The sequence below is a fragment of the Lissotriton helveticus genome, chromosome 9, assembly GCF_964261635.1.
Source record: "Lissotriton helveticus chromosome 9, aLisHel1.1, whole genome shotgun sequence".
Taxonomy (NCBI): domain Eukaryota; kingdom Metazoa; phylum Chordata; class Amphibia; order Caudata; family Salamandridae; genus Lissotriton; species Lissotriton helveticus.
The window spans coordinates 234,799,244-234,813,149 of record NC_136070.1 but is presented as its reverse complement, the minus strand read 5'-3'; positions in this window follow the sequence as shown (position 1 = coordinate 234,813,149).

Here is a 13,906-nt window from a genome sequence, read left to right as displayed (position 1 = left end):
CATCCTCTATTTTTACCATTGAGGCGGGTGCGGCTTCAAGCTGCACCCGCCACAATGGTAAAAATGCATACATTGCATTTGTATGCAGAAAGCGGCAGGCACCGTGCGGTGCCTGCCGATTTCTGCATACAAATGCAGGGGGGTACCATAGGTACCCCCCATGTGCACCCCCCACCCCCCCTTCCCCCGGGGGGCCCGCATCGGGCCCCCGCAGTGAAGTTCCACATGCTTTTCCGCGGCGGAAAACCCGCAGCGGAAAAGCATTTTTTAAAGCCCATCCTAATATGGCTGGCGGTGTCTGAGAGACACCGCCACCATATTAGAGCTTTTCCGCCGCGGTTGTAAGCCAACCGTGGCGGAAAAGCTGCGGACGGAAACCAGGACCCACCAGCCATCCTAATGTGGCGGTGGGTCTTTGGTGGATCCGCTGCGGTTTTTCCGCATCCTCCGGGCCAGGATGCGGAAAAACCGCAATCGTAATAGGCCCCTTGGTGTGCAACTTAAACATATAAGTAGTAAATCTCAGGCAGTAAAATTCACCTTAGGCAGATTATATCACCAGTTTCACTCTCCAGAGGCCATCTTGTGAGTTAGGCACGCAAAGTTGCTACCCAATCTTTCCTATGGTTAATTGCTTATCCAGGGCCATTCTTTCCAGTACTGGATAAGTCTCAGTGCAATGCCTATAGGAGGCTGTTCCACCTGCCAAGACACACTCGTCGCATGCTACTTCTCTATGGGAGTTTGGCCTGCAAGCCCAAGATCTTGAATGTAAGGCCGCCTTCCTCTAGTACTACCATGCCATACAACACATCAAACCAAATACCTTGAAGAAGGCTCTTCAAGTGATTTTCATTACTTCGACCAACCCATGGTCTCTATACTTTAGAAAGGCTACTCCTGACCTAGAAATAAATATGGACATGGTGACAGCACTCACTATTCCTTATTTCACCATAAAATCAATTTTGAAGAAACGGGTTTCACAGGTTTCAAGGAAAGTTGACTTAGTATCGGTATATTACATTTTTCATGCTGTTTCAATTATAAAATCATGTGGGGAAATGAAATGAAAATGCAACCGTACCGAAAGTCAGCATTAACCAAGGAGACCTGGTACTGTTGTTGTGTGTTTGTTGGACAGCATAACCGTTGGACTGGTGGGAGACTGATACTGAGCACCCCTCAGGATATGTTGGCCTAAAGTCCTGCTAGCTCACAGTGCACCATCTGTACCCCTAACCTTACAGGGTAATAAATGGATGTGCAACCTCAGAACATGACAACACTGACTCCCCAAGAAAATTGTGGTAATAGATCTTTAACCCTTTCGCTCAGCAAGCTGCCCTTCTTGGTGTAAAGTTGGACAGCATCCTTCGCATGAGGTGACCGGAATCAGCTGAGCTGGAATTCCACCACAGACCAACCTTTCAGTGCCAGCGAAATGCTCCTCTAAATAAACAAAGGCTTGATGTCATATATATAATAACATCCTCTATGTTACCTTGCTGAAGCCCCAGGCAGGCCCCTATTGTTTATTCTATGGTGATAGCTCGGTTGCCGAGCGGCCGAAAACAAATAATATCTTGGGTGCTGAAGCCCTTGCACAGAATGTCCAAGGTGTTCTGATAGAGTGACTACGAAGTGGTATTGTAAGCAAACTGAGTTCGAGGAATGTTAGCCTGTGTGTGCTCACAAATGAATGAGTGTCAAATGTCATTGTGTTTAGAGAGAGAAGTCAACTTAAGAACCTTAGCATGTAAAGATGGCATTTCTTAACCAGGCCTAATACCTCCAGGTGGCACTGTATACTTAGAGCACAACTCAAGGACCTTCCAAGCAACAGATTTCAACCAGAGTGGGCAGTAACATCAGACAGCAGGCCCTGCAGATTCTGTGAGTATAGAAGAAAGTCCATGATTCACTTGCTATGCTGCTGGGCAGAGTTTTTTTAACTGCACGCAGCACTTTACTAAAGCCAATGTACAGGTTAAATGGGGTTTTCTCCTGCAACGATACACTGGAATTTTGTATGGCTACTACAGTTCCCATGTACTTGCCACACTTTGGGAAGTTTGTTAGCATGATCTTCATCCCCATCAGGCGGTGAAGAACGTGAATGCTCTGATACTGTCATTGGATCCATATTTTAAAACTACATTTACTTACTTTTTTGCTATGAAGTCATATTTTGCAGTTTTGTTTTATCTTGGACTGCAGTTCATATATTCTTAACTGATTTTAACTTCCTTCTTTTTGAATGATTTACTGTGATCAATTGTATCAATTTGAATTAATTGACACAAATAAGTAAAAATTCACACTGTGAAGTAAACAGAGTTTTTAAAAAAAAAGCAGATTTAACTATCAGACCATTGACAAGAGAGCGACTGTTGTCTTTTAGCACCAATATTTTTTTTTTAGTAGTGGTAATGAGCATTTGAGAACTACGACTGTGCTTATTATTGAGTCAAACTGTATACGTTCATAAAAGTCTAGGTTTGTAATTTGAAGGCTTCAAATTCAAAACAACCAATCTACACTGAGTAATATTCCATCATACAGACATCTAATTGCATACATTTATAGTGTTTCACATCAAGCACTGAGCCGGAGAAAATATGACTTAAAATGTTATGAATTTGGATCTGTTAAAGCTGAATTTGTCTGTTACAGGGAAATTACGAATGTTAAAGCATTTTGATTATATAACACGAGAAATGTGATTTAAAGATAATTAGTAAATTAAAAAAATATAAAAATATATTTTGTTGCGTTAATAATGCATGCCGTAATGCCTTAATATTGACATTAAATTGCTCTATTCGCGATGACTGTTGGAAGTTTAAGAAAGTGTAACTTGGATGGTGTGAATTTTGGAAAAAAAGGAAAATTAGGTATTACAAAAAATTCGAAAATTGCAAGATATGTCATCTCCAAGTTTCTAAATAGTTAAATATAGAGGGCATTAAATTACCTTTAAGCAGTGCTTAATTTAAGTCGGTGGTTGCCAATGGATGCCAGTGGCAGCAACCAGCACTTATTTTTCCCCATCAGACTTTCACTGAGAGAAAGAAAGAGAAAATCACACAATTAGGCAAGACGGAGGAATAGAAAGATAGAAAAATGGTCACAAATGGAGAAAGCAGAAACCTCCAAGAGTAAGATAAAGGAGCAGGGAGTGCGTGCCAATGTTTAATTACACCGGCTGCTGGCTTCTAAGCAGAGTTTCGGGCATTGGCACGCTTTCTTTTACAAATTAAGGACTGCTTTTACGGTGGCAACTGGCATGTTTAGGCCAAAAATAAAAAAATAAGTAAAATAAATAATTCCACTAACCTTCCTGGTGCAACGTTCTCCTACCTTGGGTCCATCAGGTCTTCTCTTGAAGTAGTCAGGCAGGCTCCTGAAAACTGCAGTAACCAATCCGGGCCCTGCTCTCATGCTGCAAAACAGCAGTGCTAAGATTGGAAGGAGCGGAGCCTCACACCACTCCCAAGGACACTGGAGCCCTATGCGGTCTCTAACTTAGCTGTCTTAGACAGCTGTGTTAAGACAGCTGGGTTAGAGTTGTTTAAAATGCCCATGTCTGGCTGGCGTTCGCAAGACAGCTGGCCATAAAGACATGAGTACTTTAAACTTAAAGTACCCTGCCTATCACTGCTTTCTGCTGCTGCCTGACTGGCAGCAGTAGAAAGCAGAAAGCCCTACTTTTCGTCCTTACGCTATGCTTGCGATGGGGTTTTGATAAGTAAAATGGTAATAAATTAACTTTACTACATTTTATTTTTCTATCTCTGGGACAATTATTTAGTGGAGCGATGCTCCTCCGCCTTAATAGAGGAGCCACCCATGGCTTTAAGTACACCAAGGCTTGAGGACCCCATGTGTATCTTTAGTTAAGTAAAACCTACCATTTTCATGCCTTAAATTCCTAAGAATAAAAATAAGTTACCAGTGTATAAATAAATAAATTAAAAGGGTCTTAGGTTCTCCATGAAGTTAAGTAAATTAAATAAGCATTTTGAGAGCTGAGGTTACTTATTCATTACAGGGAAGACCTGATAACCCGTGTGGTTAGGGTGTAGAAGGTAGCGCGTTCAAGTTATGATGCCATTTTGGCATCTTTTACAATGACATCACCTGAACTTCAGCACAAGGGGAGTAATGTGGTAAAGGCTCCTAATGCATCTCTGTGATACTGAGTTGAGAAATATTAAGATACATATTTGGTTCTTTGTAAAAAAAAAATAAGATATGTACTGAATTGGTTGGAAATAATGTCAATCTAATGTATAATCAAAACAAAAATGCTGAATTTGGCGAGGGTAGTTCTGGAAGTCTGTAGGATTTGAACCCTAGCTTTCTATGGTTTTAAAGGTTAAAAGCTAAGAGATTAAGAGAATAAGCTATGTCCATGATGATTTGGATAATAATAGAAATCTAATGGAGGATTTAATTCTTCAGATAGAATCAGTATTTAGGGAGGACAATCATATATACTGATTAGAAAGAATACATTCCCAGAAATATAAGATAGTGATGTGTATTATTTGAATTTAGAAGTGCTTTGATTTGAGAGCATTTTAAGAATATTGAATAAAGTTGAGGTTTCATAAATTGGTAGGGTAACAAAATCACACCTCTGTTGTTTCATAGGTCAAATATTTTAAGAGTTGGTCTACGATGGTGTTAGTATAGCATCAAGAGTAATGCAAATTAGGGACTGAACCATAGATCATTTAGTGAAAAGTGATGAAATCATGAACACAAATATGATATTGGCATAAACATTAATTTAATCCGAAGTGAAAAAGATACTATGGGGTGAACTCACAAATATTTCAGTGACATCAGGGAGGTCTGAATTGTAAAACACTTATGTTAGGAGACTCTCAAATGGGGTGCATATCTCATTGTCTTGACTAAACCCAAATGAAGGTGATGCCAATTGGTAAATCCAAAAACTTTGTTTCCCCCATAAAGTGTGTTCCCTATTACCTGTTAGTGATAAGGAAGGGGCACTCCTTTTTTTTTTCTTTTTTTAAATTATTATTAACACCACGAACTCCGAGAACACAGCTTCAGGCCTACAACCTCAAGGGCCGGCCGCGCAATATATCTATGTCAGGTGAACAGTATGAATGAATAACTTTTATTGTTTGGTTACTCAAAACCATTACATTAAAACAAGCGTTTATAAAAAGAAATTACAAAAGTTAAAACAGGGAATGTGTTAGCGAAATAGTCTGTGCATCTACGGAGTCTCGATTCATTTAAGCCCTGGGTGGCCATCAACTTAGACCGTGTCTCTTGGATAAACTTCCCAAATGAGGCCATGTCTTTTACTGTAGACAGTGTATATAATTGATGGACCGCCTCCTTAGTGGTGCGAGTCCCCGCCTGTCTGAGAATGGGCCTAAGGTAAAGACTGCGTGCTGCACGCAGGGCCGGGCAGCAAAATAGCAGATGAGCATGGGACTCGCGTTTGTGATTGCAGAGCCTGCATTCCAATACACCCAGCTCTGCCTGTTCAACGGCATGTAGTTCTTTAAGGGGCAGAGGGTGTAGTCTGTAGGCTAGAATCTTATGGAGAGCTGTGCGGCCCACGGCCTGCGTGAGATGGTGTTTGGGATTATACACAATGTGCGGCAGGCATAGGGTCTCGTGCAGGTCTCTTATCGCTAATGACTCCAAGTCCAATTCGCGGGAGCGAGCCCGAACTTGTTTCTTGATTGCGTTTTTGATCGCCGTGTAGTTGACTAGTTCGGGGTCCCAAAGCTCAGTGGCCAGGTTGAGGCGAACTTTTGCCGCGGTGAGGGTAGCTGACCAGGGATTCCCAGGTTCCATAAAGATATATTTCAAAACTGCCTTAAGTGTCTTATCTTTTGCGGCTGTAGCAAGGTAATAGTATTTGCTTAAGGCCGCCATCTCTTCCAGTTTTTGTTGGTTGAGCGAGAATTCTAAGCGGATAAGGGTGTTTCTAGTGCACTTCGGTAGATGAAATATTCTCTTGTATGCTCTGCAATGGATTTTTTCGAGTTCCTTGTTGAGTTTGCCCGGGTAGGCTTGCTGAGCGTAATTGAGGGCCGGCATTAGTTTAGCCTTTAATACTCTTCGAATGGCCGTTGTAGTTGGGCTGTGTAAGGAAGCTTGTAATTTGCAGAGTGCATAAGTGATGGTTTTCCCTTTGCCTTGGATTTTCTTTAACTGGGCGCCGGAGAGACCTGACTCGTGGTAGCAGACTCCCAGGTAGGTATATCGTTGTGTGCTTTCCAAGGAGAGATGACCAAGGTTCCATTTTGCTCGTTTTTTATGTGGGTAGTGCCCAAAAATAACTATTTTTGATTTGGAAGAGTTTGCCACCAACCTGTTTTCGTTGTTGTATGTTGCCAGGGCGGTCAGCATCTTTTGTAGTCCTATTTTAGTGTGATCCAGGAGTACCAGATCGTCAGCGTACTGCATGAACTGGATTTTGATCCCACAATCCTTGGGGTTGCAAGGGCTGCCCCCAACAGGGCTGTCTCCATATCTGCTGTATACAGATTGAACAGCAGTGGCGCTAACACGCACCCTTGCTTTAGGCCTCGGTCCGTGTCGATCTTCTCAGAAGCGGAATCACTCGAGAGTTTAATTCTAACCCACGTTTTTTGATAGAGTGACTGAATTGCTCTTAGCATAGTCGGACTGATGTTCCATTGTGCCAGCTTTCTCCATGAAATTGCGCGGTCTACCACATCGAAAGCGGCAGAGTAATCGATGAAGCAGGCGAATAAAGGGAGGGTTTTACCCGACCGAGCTTGATAGGCCAAATAGGAGAGTGCAGTGATGTTATCCACGGTCGAAGACCCGGGTCTGAAGCCAGTTTGGCATAAAGGCAAAAGACCTTCTTCACGTGCCCAATCTGCGAGGTCCGGCAGTATCGCACTAGCATAGGCTTTGCCCTCGATGTCCAAGAGGGCAATCAGTCTGTAGTTGGACGGATCTGATTTAGGTCCCTTCTTATGGATAGGGTGTAAAAGCAAGCCTCTCCAGGAATCAGGCACATCCCCCAAGAGCCAGCATTCGTCATATAGATGGGACAGATTTTCGGACCAGAATTCGATGTTCGCTTTAAACAATTGGGCAGGAAGGCCATTTGGGCCTGGTGCGCCATTTTTCCTGATTTTTTTTAGGATTTTTGAGACTAGCAATTTACAAGGCGAGGCCTTCTTGTCGATGGTGGAGTATGGCTCGTCTCTTACTATTGGTCCATTATTTACCTGGTAGACCGATTTGTCTTCGTTGTATAGGACTTTTACGTGGGCTACCCAGGTTGAGGCCTCAAGGGAGTTTTCTCTATGATTAGTGCCTCGGCCGAGATTACTTAGGTAGCTCCAGAACTCTTGCGTTTTCCCGGGGCTCAGCAGGTCAAAGATCTTCAGCCATTGTCCATCGCAGTATTCGCGTTTTGCAGCCCACACTTTCTTGGAATGGCTTTTTGCAGCCTCTTGTAGTTGTTTTTTATCTGAGGCTGTGCCATTTTTACGTAAAACTTTGCGTTTCATGTTCAAGTGTTTAGCACTATTTTTGATTACCCGGTTAAATCCGTATGCAGCTGGTAGGTACCAATGGGGAGTCCTGTTTGAGTCCTCTCGAAGTAGCGCCGCTAATGTCCCAGTGATGCCATCTCATGTTATTATAGCGCCTTTCTTCTGTTCACTAGGTGGCCAACCCGCCCACGAGTTTATCCAGTTATTAAATTTGGAGGTCGCTGCGTGCCCCCATCAGGTGAACAGTAAACACTTTTGTACACAGCCCATCAGCCGACAACCCGGGGGTCCGGCGGCAAGTTCGTTGTATCAACTAACCGGTTCGCAGTTACCACTGCCAACAGCGCCGGGTGCAGGTATCATGCCCAAAAACGTATTATATCTGCCAGTGCGTCCCTCCCCCCCGTTGTTCCGTAACTAGTATTCAAGACAGGTATGTCCGTGTCTTAACTAAATTAATATAACTGCCCAACCCCCTCAACGGTCCCTCCCCCTCCCCCACCCCTTCATTATGAAGATCATTGTATGCCACAATAGGGAGTACGCTCATATGGCGTCTAGGTCTGTTTCATAGCCGCACTCATTCTCAGTGTGCTCCTCAGCAATGTCTATGTCCCATCCAAGAATGTCCCTAAAGTGTGTCTGTCCCTAGTGTAGTACTCCAACTAGCCTAGAGGTGAAATGCTTGTCTACGTTGCCGCCTCACCCATCCATTCCTCGTCTACATCACTCCCCATCCTCACCCCGCTCCGCCTTGCACTCTCCGAATCATTCGCACAGCTCTCCTCTCACGCCAGCCGAGGCTCAGGCTCCAAGTTATTATTTGCTTGCTGACCTAGTGCCGTCTCTTCCGGGCCTTCAGACTCCCCACTCTCCCTTCCATCAAGGTAGGTATGATACAGGGCCCAAAAGTTTTTAGGGCGGCTTTTGGGGGGCAGCAGTTCGCTATAGTGTTCCGCTTGTGTGATACAGTAAACATGTCCCTCGCCCATCTATTCCTGGTTGGGAGCGGACCTCTCATCCAACAGTGTGCTACTGCTCTCCTAGCCATTAGCATCCCCATATCCATTAGCCTGCGAAGTGCGACTGGGAGTCGCTTGGAGTTGCCAATCAGCGCCAAGCTCGGTTACGGGGTAATGTCAACCTCCAGAATTCTGCTCATTTCCGAAAAAACATCGCCCCAAAAAGTCTGAATTCCCGGGCAGTTCCACGCCAAGTGCAGGAAATCCGCATCAGCAGTGTGGCACTGCTTTCAATGTGCTGTGGGCCTCAGACCGTATCTGTGAAGTATCTCTGGGGTGTAGTACACCCTCTGCAGGAATTTAAAGTGGATCAGCCTATGCCTGCCATTAAGCGATATCCGCTTCGTGCTTTCACAGCAGTACCGACATGTCTCATCATCTAGCTCCATCTCCAGGTCTCTTTGCCACTCTAGTCTAGCTTTCATGAGTTGATGCTCCCCTTGCAACCCAGCCACCCTATAACGATTCATGAGGAGCTTCCGAGGCTCCTTAGTCTTAATGACGTATGTCAGTTCGAGGACGTATGGGGGCTCCGCCATGTCCGGACCTAGCAGTTCCGAAAAAGCACTTCTCGTCCTGTGAAAGTGGAAGCGTTGCATCAGAGGAATCTCACTACGATCTCCGCATACCTGATCCCAGGTTTTGACCATACCGTCCTGAAAAAGGTCACCCGCTCGGCGGAGACCCAGCTTCGCCAGCTCTCTAGGGACCCCCCTCTCAGTCATGGGTGGAAGCCATAGCATCCATTCCAGCGGCATCTCCGGTGAGTATAGTAACGCTCCTCCACGTCTTTGCAGAAGCGAGTGCCATGCATGGTTGGTAGCGGTAATGGAGTCTAACATCCCTATTCTACGATTTAGTGGCATGCAGATCGTGGCCGGGAGTGTCAGCGGAAGTGCGAATAGTCTCTCCATACGGACATGCGGGATCATCTTATCCCCGTGGACCCAGGTGTGCAGGTGCGACGCCTGAGCCGCTCTGTAATATAGTTCAAGGTCCGGCGCCGCTAAGCCTCCCATGCTGTAGGGCAGTGTCAGAGTGGATCACTTGACTCTGGACTGCTTACCCGCCCACGCCAAGCTGACCATGAGACTCGTCAGCCGCTGAAAGAATGCCCTAGATAGCACTATGGGAAGAGCGTTGAAAAGGAACAGGAATCGCGGCAGGACCACCATTTTCATAATGGCTATTCGGCCCATTAGAGTGAGAGGCAGCCTACTCCAGATCACTATATCGTCTTCCAACTTACTAACCGCTCTGCCGTAGTTCTGGCTAATGAGCAGGTCTGGATCTGTATGAATTTGTATCCCAAGATACCTAATCGGATCTTCTGACCACTGCAGAGGGTATTCCGTCTCCACCCGACTAGTCACAGGCGTAAGCGGCAACACCATGGACTTTGCCCAGTTAACCTTGAGGCCAGATAGCACACCAAAACGTACAACCTCTCTCAGCATCGGGGGAAGGGTAGTGGCCGGGTCGTGCGCATACAGTAACGTATCATCCGCATACATAGACATTACTATTTTGTAGGTCGGAAAGCGTATGCCCCTGTGGCCATGGTATTTCCTCAGTGCGCAAGCCAAAGGTTCCGCCGCTAATGCAAATAGCAAGGGGGACAGGGGCATCCCTGTCGAGTCCCCCTGCCTATGTGGAGGGGTGTCGAGATTGCATTACCAACACGCACTCTAGCCAAGGGCCCCTCATAGAGAGCTCCCACCATTTGCAGAAAGGGCTCTCCAAGCCCCATTCGCCGTAGCACCTGTAGCAGAAAAGGCCATTCCACCGAGTCGAACGCCTTCTCCATATCAAGGAAAACAGCCACAGCCGACACGTCCTGCTTAACGTGCTGTATGGTTCCCAGGACCGTCCATATATTGTACATCAAATTCCTGGTGTGTATGAACCCCGCTTGTTCTGGGGCAACCAATTCAGGGGCTAGTAACGCTAATCTGGTCGCTAGCACTTTAGCATAGAGCTTGGTATCTACATTCAACAACGACAGCGGACGGTATGATCCACACTCATCATGCAACTTGCCCGGTTTAAGGATAGTGATTATCATAGCCTCTCTCATGGAGCCTGGCATACTACCCTGAATGTAAATGTTGCTCAGTAGAGCAGTAATATGCGGCAGAAGCTGTTCCTGAAATGCTTTGTAAAACTCGACTGTCAGGCCATCCATACCAGGCGCACTGCCCGTTCGCATTGAGGCCAAGGCGTCTCTGATTTCGTCCTGTTGTATAGGGCACATGAGGAATTCCCTGTCGGAGTCGGAGAGAAAGGGGAGCTTTATGTGCTCCAAGTAGTCTAGTATTTCTGCCGATAGGTCCCCGCCTCTCGAGGAGTACAGGTCCGAGTAATAGTCTCGAAAGATGGCAGCTATATCTGCCTCATCCGTGGTACCGTGTCCGTTCACGTCTCTCAGTTCTGTGACCAACGGCTTCCCTCTCCTGCCTTTAAGGATCTTAGCCAGTACGGAGCTAGGCCTTTCCCCCTCACCGTATGTGCGGGCTGTGGCATATTTGCCCAGATGTTTAACCTCCCTGTCAGCCTCATCGTGGAACTCCAGCAGGAGGCGCTTAATTCCTTCCTCCGTGACCAAATCTGGTCTACGCCGCTGCTGTTCCTCAAGGGCTTGCAGCTGATTTTCTAGCTCGGCTAACCTACGTATTATCGCCTTCAGCACACTGGAGTGTTTTGCCATGGCAATGCCCCGTATATACAATTTAAACGCCTCCCACACAGTCTGGAAGTCCTCCAACGATCATAAATTTTTTTCAAAAAATACTTCAATCGCCTCCGTTAGTTCCCCGCGAAAAACCGGGTCCAGGAGCGAGTAGGGCGGGAAGCGCTAGGTAAACGGGGAATTTTTCTCACAGGGGCCTCCATAACTAGTAGTATGGGAGAGTGATCAGATAGCGTGCGCGGTAACACTTTACATTGCTTAATACTACGGTTAATTCCCGAGGTGGCAAACCAGTAATCTATTCTAGTATGCACCTCGTGGTAAGCCGAGTAATGTGTGTATCCACCTGGCCCCCCATTCCTGCTCCTCCACACATCATCCATGTCCAACGCAGGAAGTTTAGCTGCCAACATCTGCGCTGCCGCCGACGGCCTGCGAGGTGGGCCCGTAGACCTGTCAATGTCTGGGTTGAGCATCAGGTTGAAATCCCCCCCCATATTATGTGCGGCTTAGCGTACGTGCCAATCTTAGCAGCTAGTGTTTCATAGAATTCAGGGGAGTCATAATTGGGACCGTAGGCATTGACAACCAGCAAATCCAGCCCCATCCCCTTACAGGCTGCTATAACGTATCTGCCCTCCGAGTCAGCGCTGAGCGTCTGTATCTGGATTTTTGCACACAGGTTTACCCATGTGATAACTCCCCTAGCGTGTGTAGTGAACCCAGCTGCAGCTATGTTCACCTCCAGCCCTCTGCTGTGTAGCATCCTACTTGATAGTGGCAAATGTGTCTCCTGCGGATCACTGAAAGAATATCGACTACCAAAATATCGACTACCCAAAATATCGAGGAAAAAATATCTACAGCAAAAATATCGAGTTTGTATGTACAAACAGGTAAGTACAAAAATATCGAGTACAAAATATCGTTTAAAAAAATATAGTTGTAAAAAATATCGTATTTACTAAAAACAGTGTTAAATTAAATTAATATTAATAATTAATTACTAAAATATACTTAAAATTACTTAAATTAACTTATAATAATTAAATAATTAATGAAAGTTAAATAAATATTTTTTTATTTCATATTTATTAAACATATCTATATAGTAATAAAATATAATAAAATAATACCCAAAAACTGAAAACTGACCCTGAACCCTAAAAATACCCCTTTACCCAAAAACTGAAAACTGACCCTGAACCCTAAAAATACCCCTTTACCCAAAAACTGAAAACTGACCCTGAACCCTAAAACTACCCCTTTACCCAAAAACTGAAAACTGACCCTGAACCCTAAAACTACCCCTTTACCCAAAAACTGAAAACTGACCCTGAACCCTAAAAATACCCCTTTACCCAAAAACTGAAAACTGACCCTGAACCCTAAAAATACCCCTTTACCCAAAAACCCAAAACTGACCCTGAACCCTAAAAATACCCCTTTACCCAAAAACCCAAAACTGACCCTGAACCCTAAAAATAAAAACGATATTACTTCACTTACCTTAAAAACGATATTACTTCACTTACCTTAAAAACGATATTTTGGCTGTCGATATTCTGTCCTGTCGATATTTTCTCCAAACGATATTTTGGAGTCGATATTATGTCCAAACGATATTTTGGAGTCGATATTATGTCTGTGTACCGTCTCCTGCAGTAGCGCTATGTCTACATTGTGTCTTTTAAGGTAACCTAAAACTTTCCTCAACTTCCTGAAATCATTCAGCCCCCGGACATTCCACGTGAGGGCGCAGACAGTAGCTGACTGTGCATGGTCCAGTGCTCTCGATTCAGCAGTCATGATGACATAGCGTGTACATCGTGAGGTGAGCCGGGATTACAGATGGGAAACAGAGCAGTGCGATATGTCATGAAGCAGTGTGCGTCCTGGACGTGTGCCATTCTACAGAGAGCCATTCGTTCTCCCGTCTTCTTGTGTCCCTTATTCTCAATCTGCGCCTGCCCAACCCCAGCTCGGCAGCTCCCCCCTTACAGACCCCACATCCCCCCACCCACAGCAGACCAACCCCAACTTGGGCCCAGCCTGTCAGTAACCCCCCCTGTCAATCCCACCAAACTCTGGATGTCCCCAGTGGGAACGAACAGTGCATGCAGCGCCGGGGCCGAGGTTGCCAGGTGTAGTAGTCTTTGCATCGGTTAGTACCTGTGCAAACATCGCTCCCAGCGCCATCGCCTAAGATTGCATCTCAACATGTGCCAACAAATTGTCAGAAAGCTTTAATATTATACCCTCAGTTCAATTCAATTACTACTCGGAGTGCTCCAGGCCCATTATCTCATACCTCTCTGCACAGCTAGTAAATTGCAAGCTAACGTGCTTTTACAGTAAATATATGAAGTGTGTAGGGAAGAGGGAAAGTGGAACATTCTCACCCACTATTCCGTGCCTTCGGGCATTCACAGCCCCCCTCATAGAGTAAAGGATCTCGAGCGTTCAGACAATCGGAGGTTTCCTACGCTGCTGCTGGGCCCCCAGGCCAGACCCAGGTGCTTAACGGGCCTCCAGATCTCAGCTCGGGGTATATACCCCGGGCCTTTCAGTGTTTTTAGTCTTGTTTCTCCAGCTGGCTGCCAGAGCTCTCTTCGTCGTTCTGACTCCTGGGGCTGCCTCTACGCTCCTTGGTCCAGACCTTC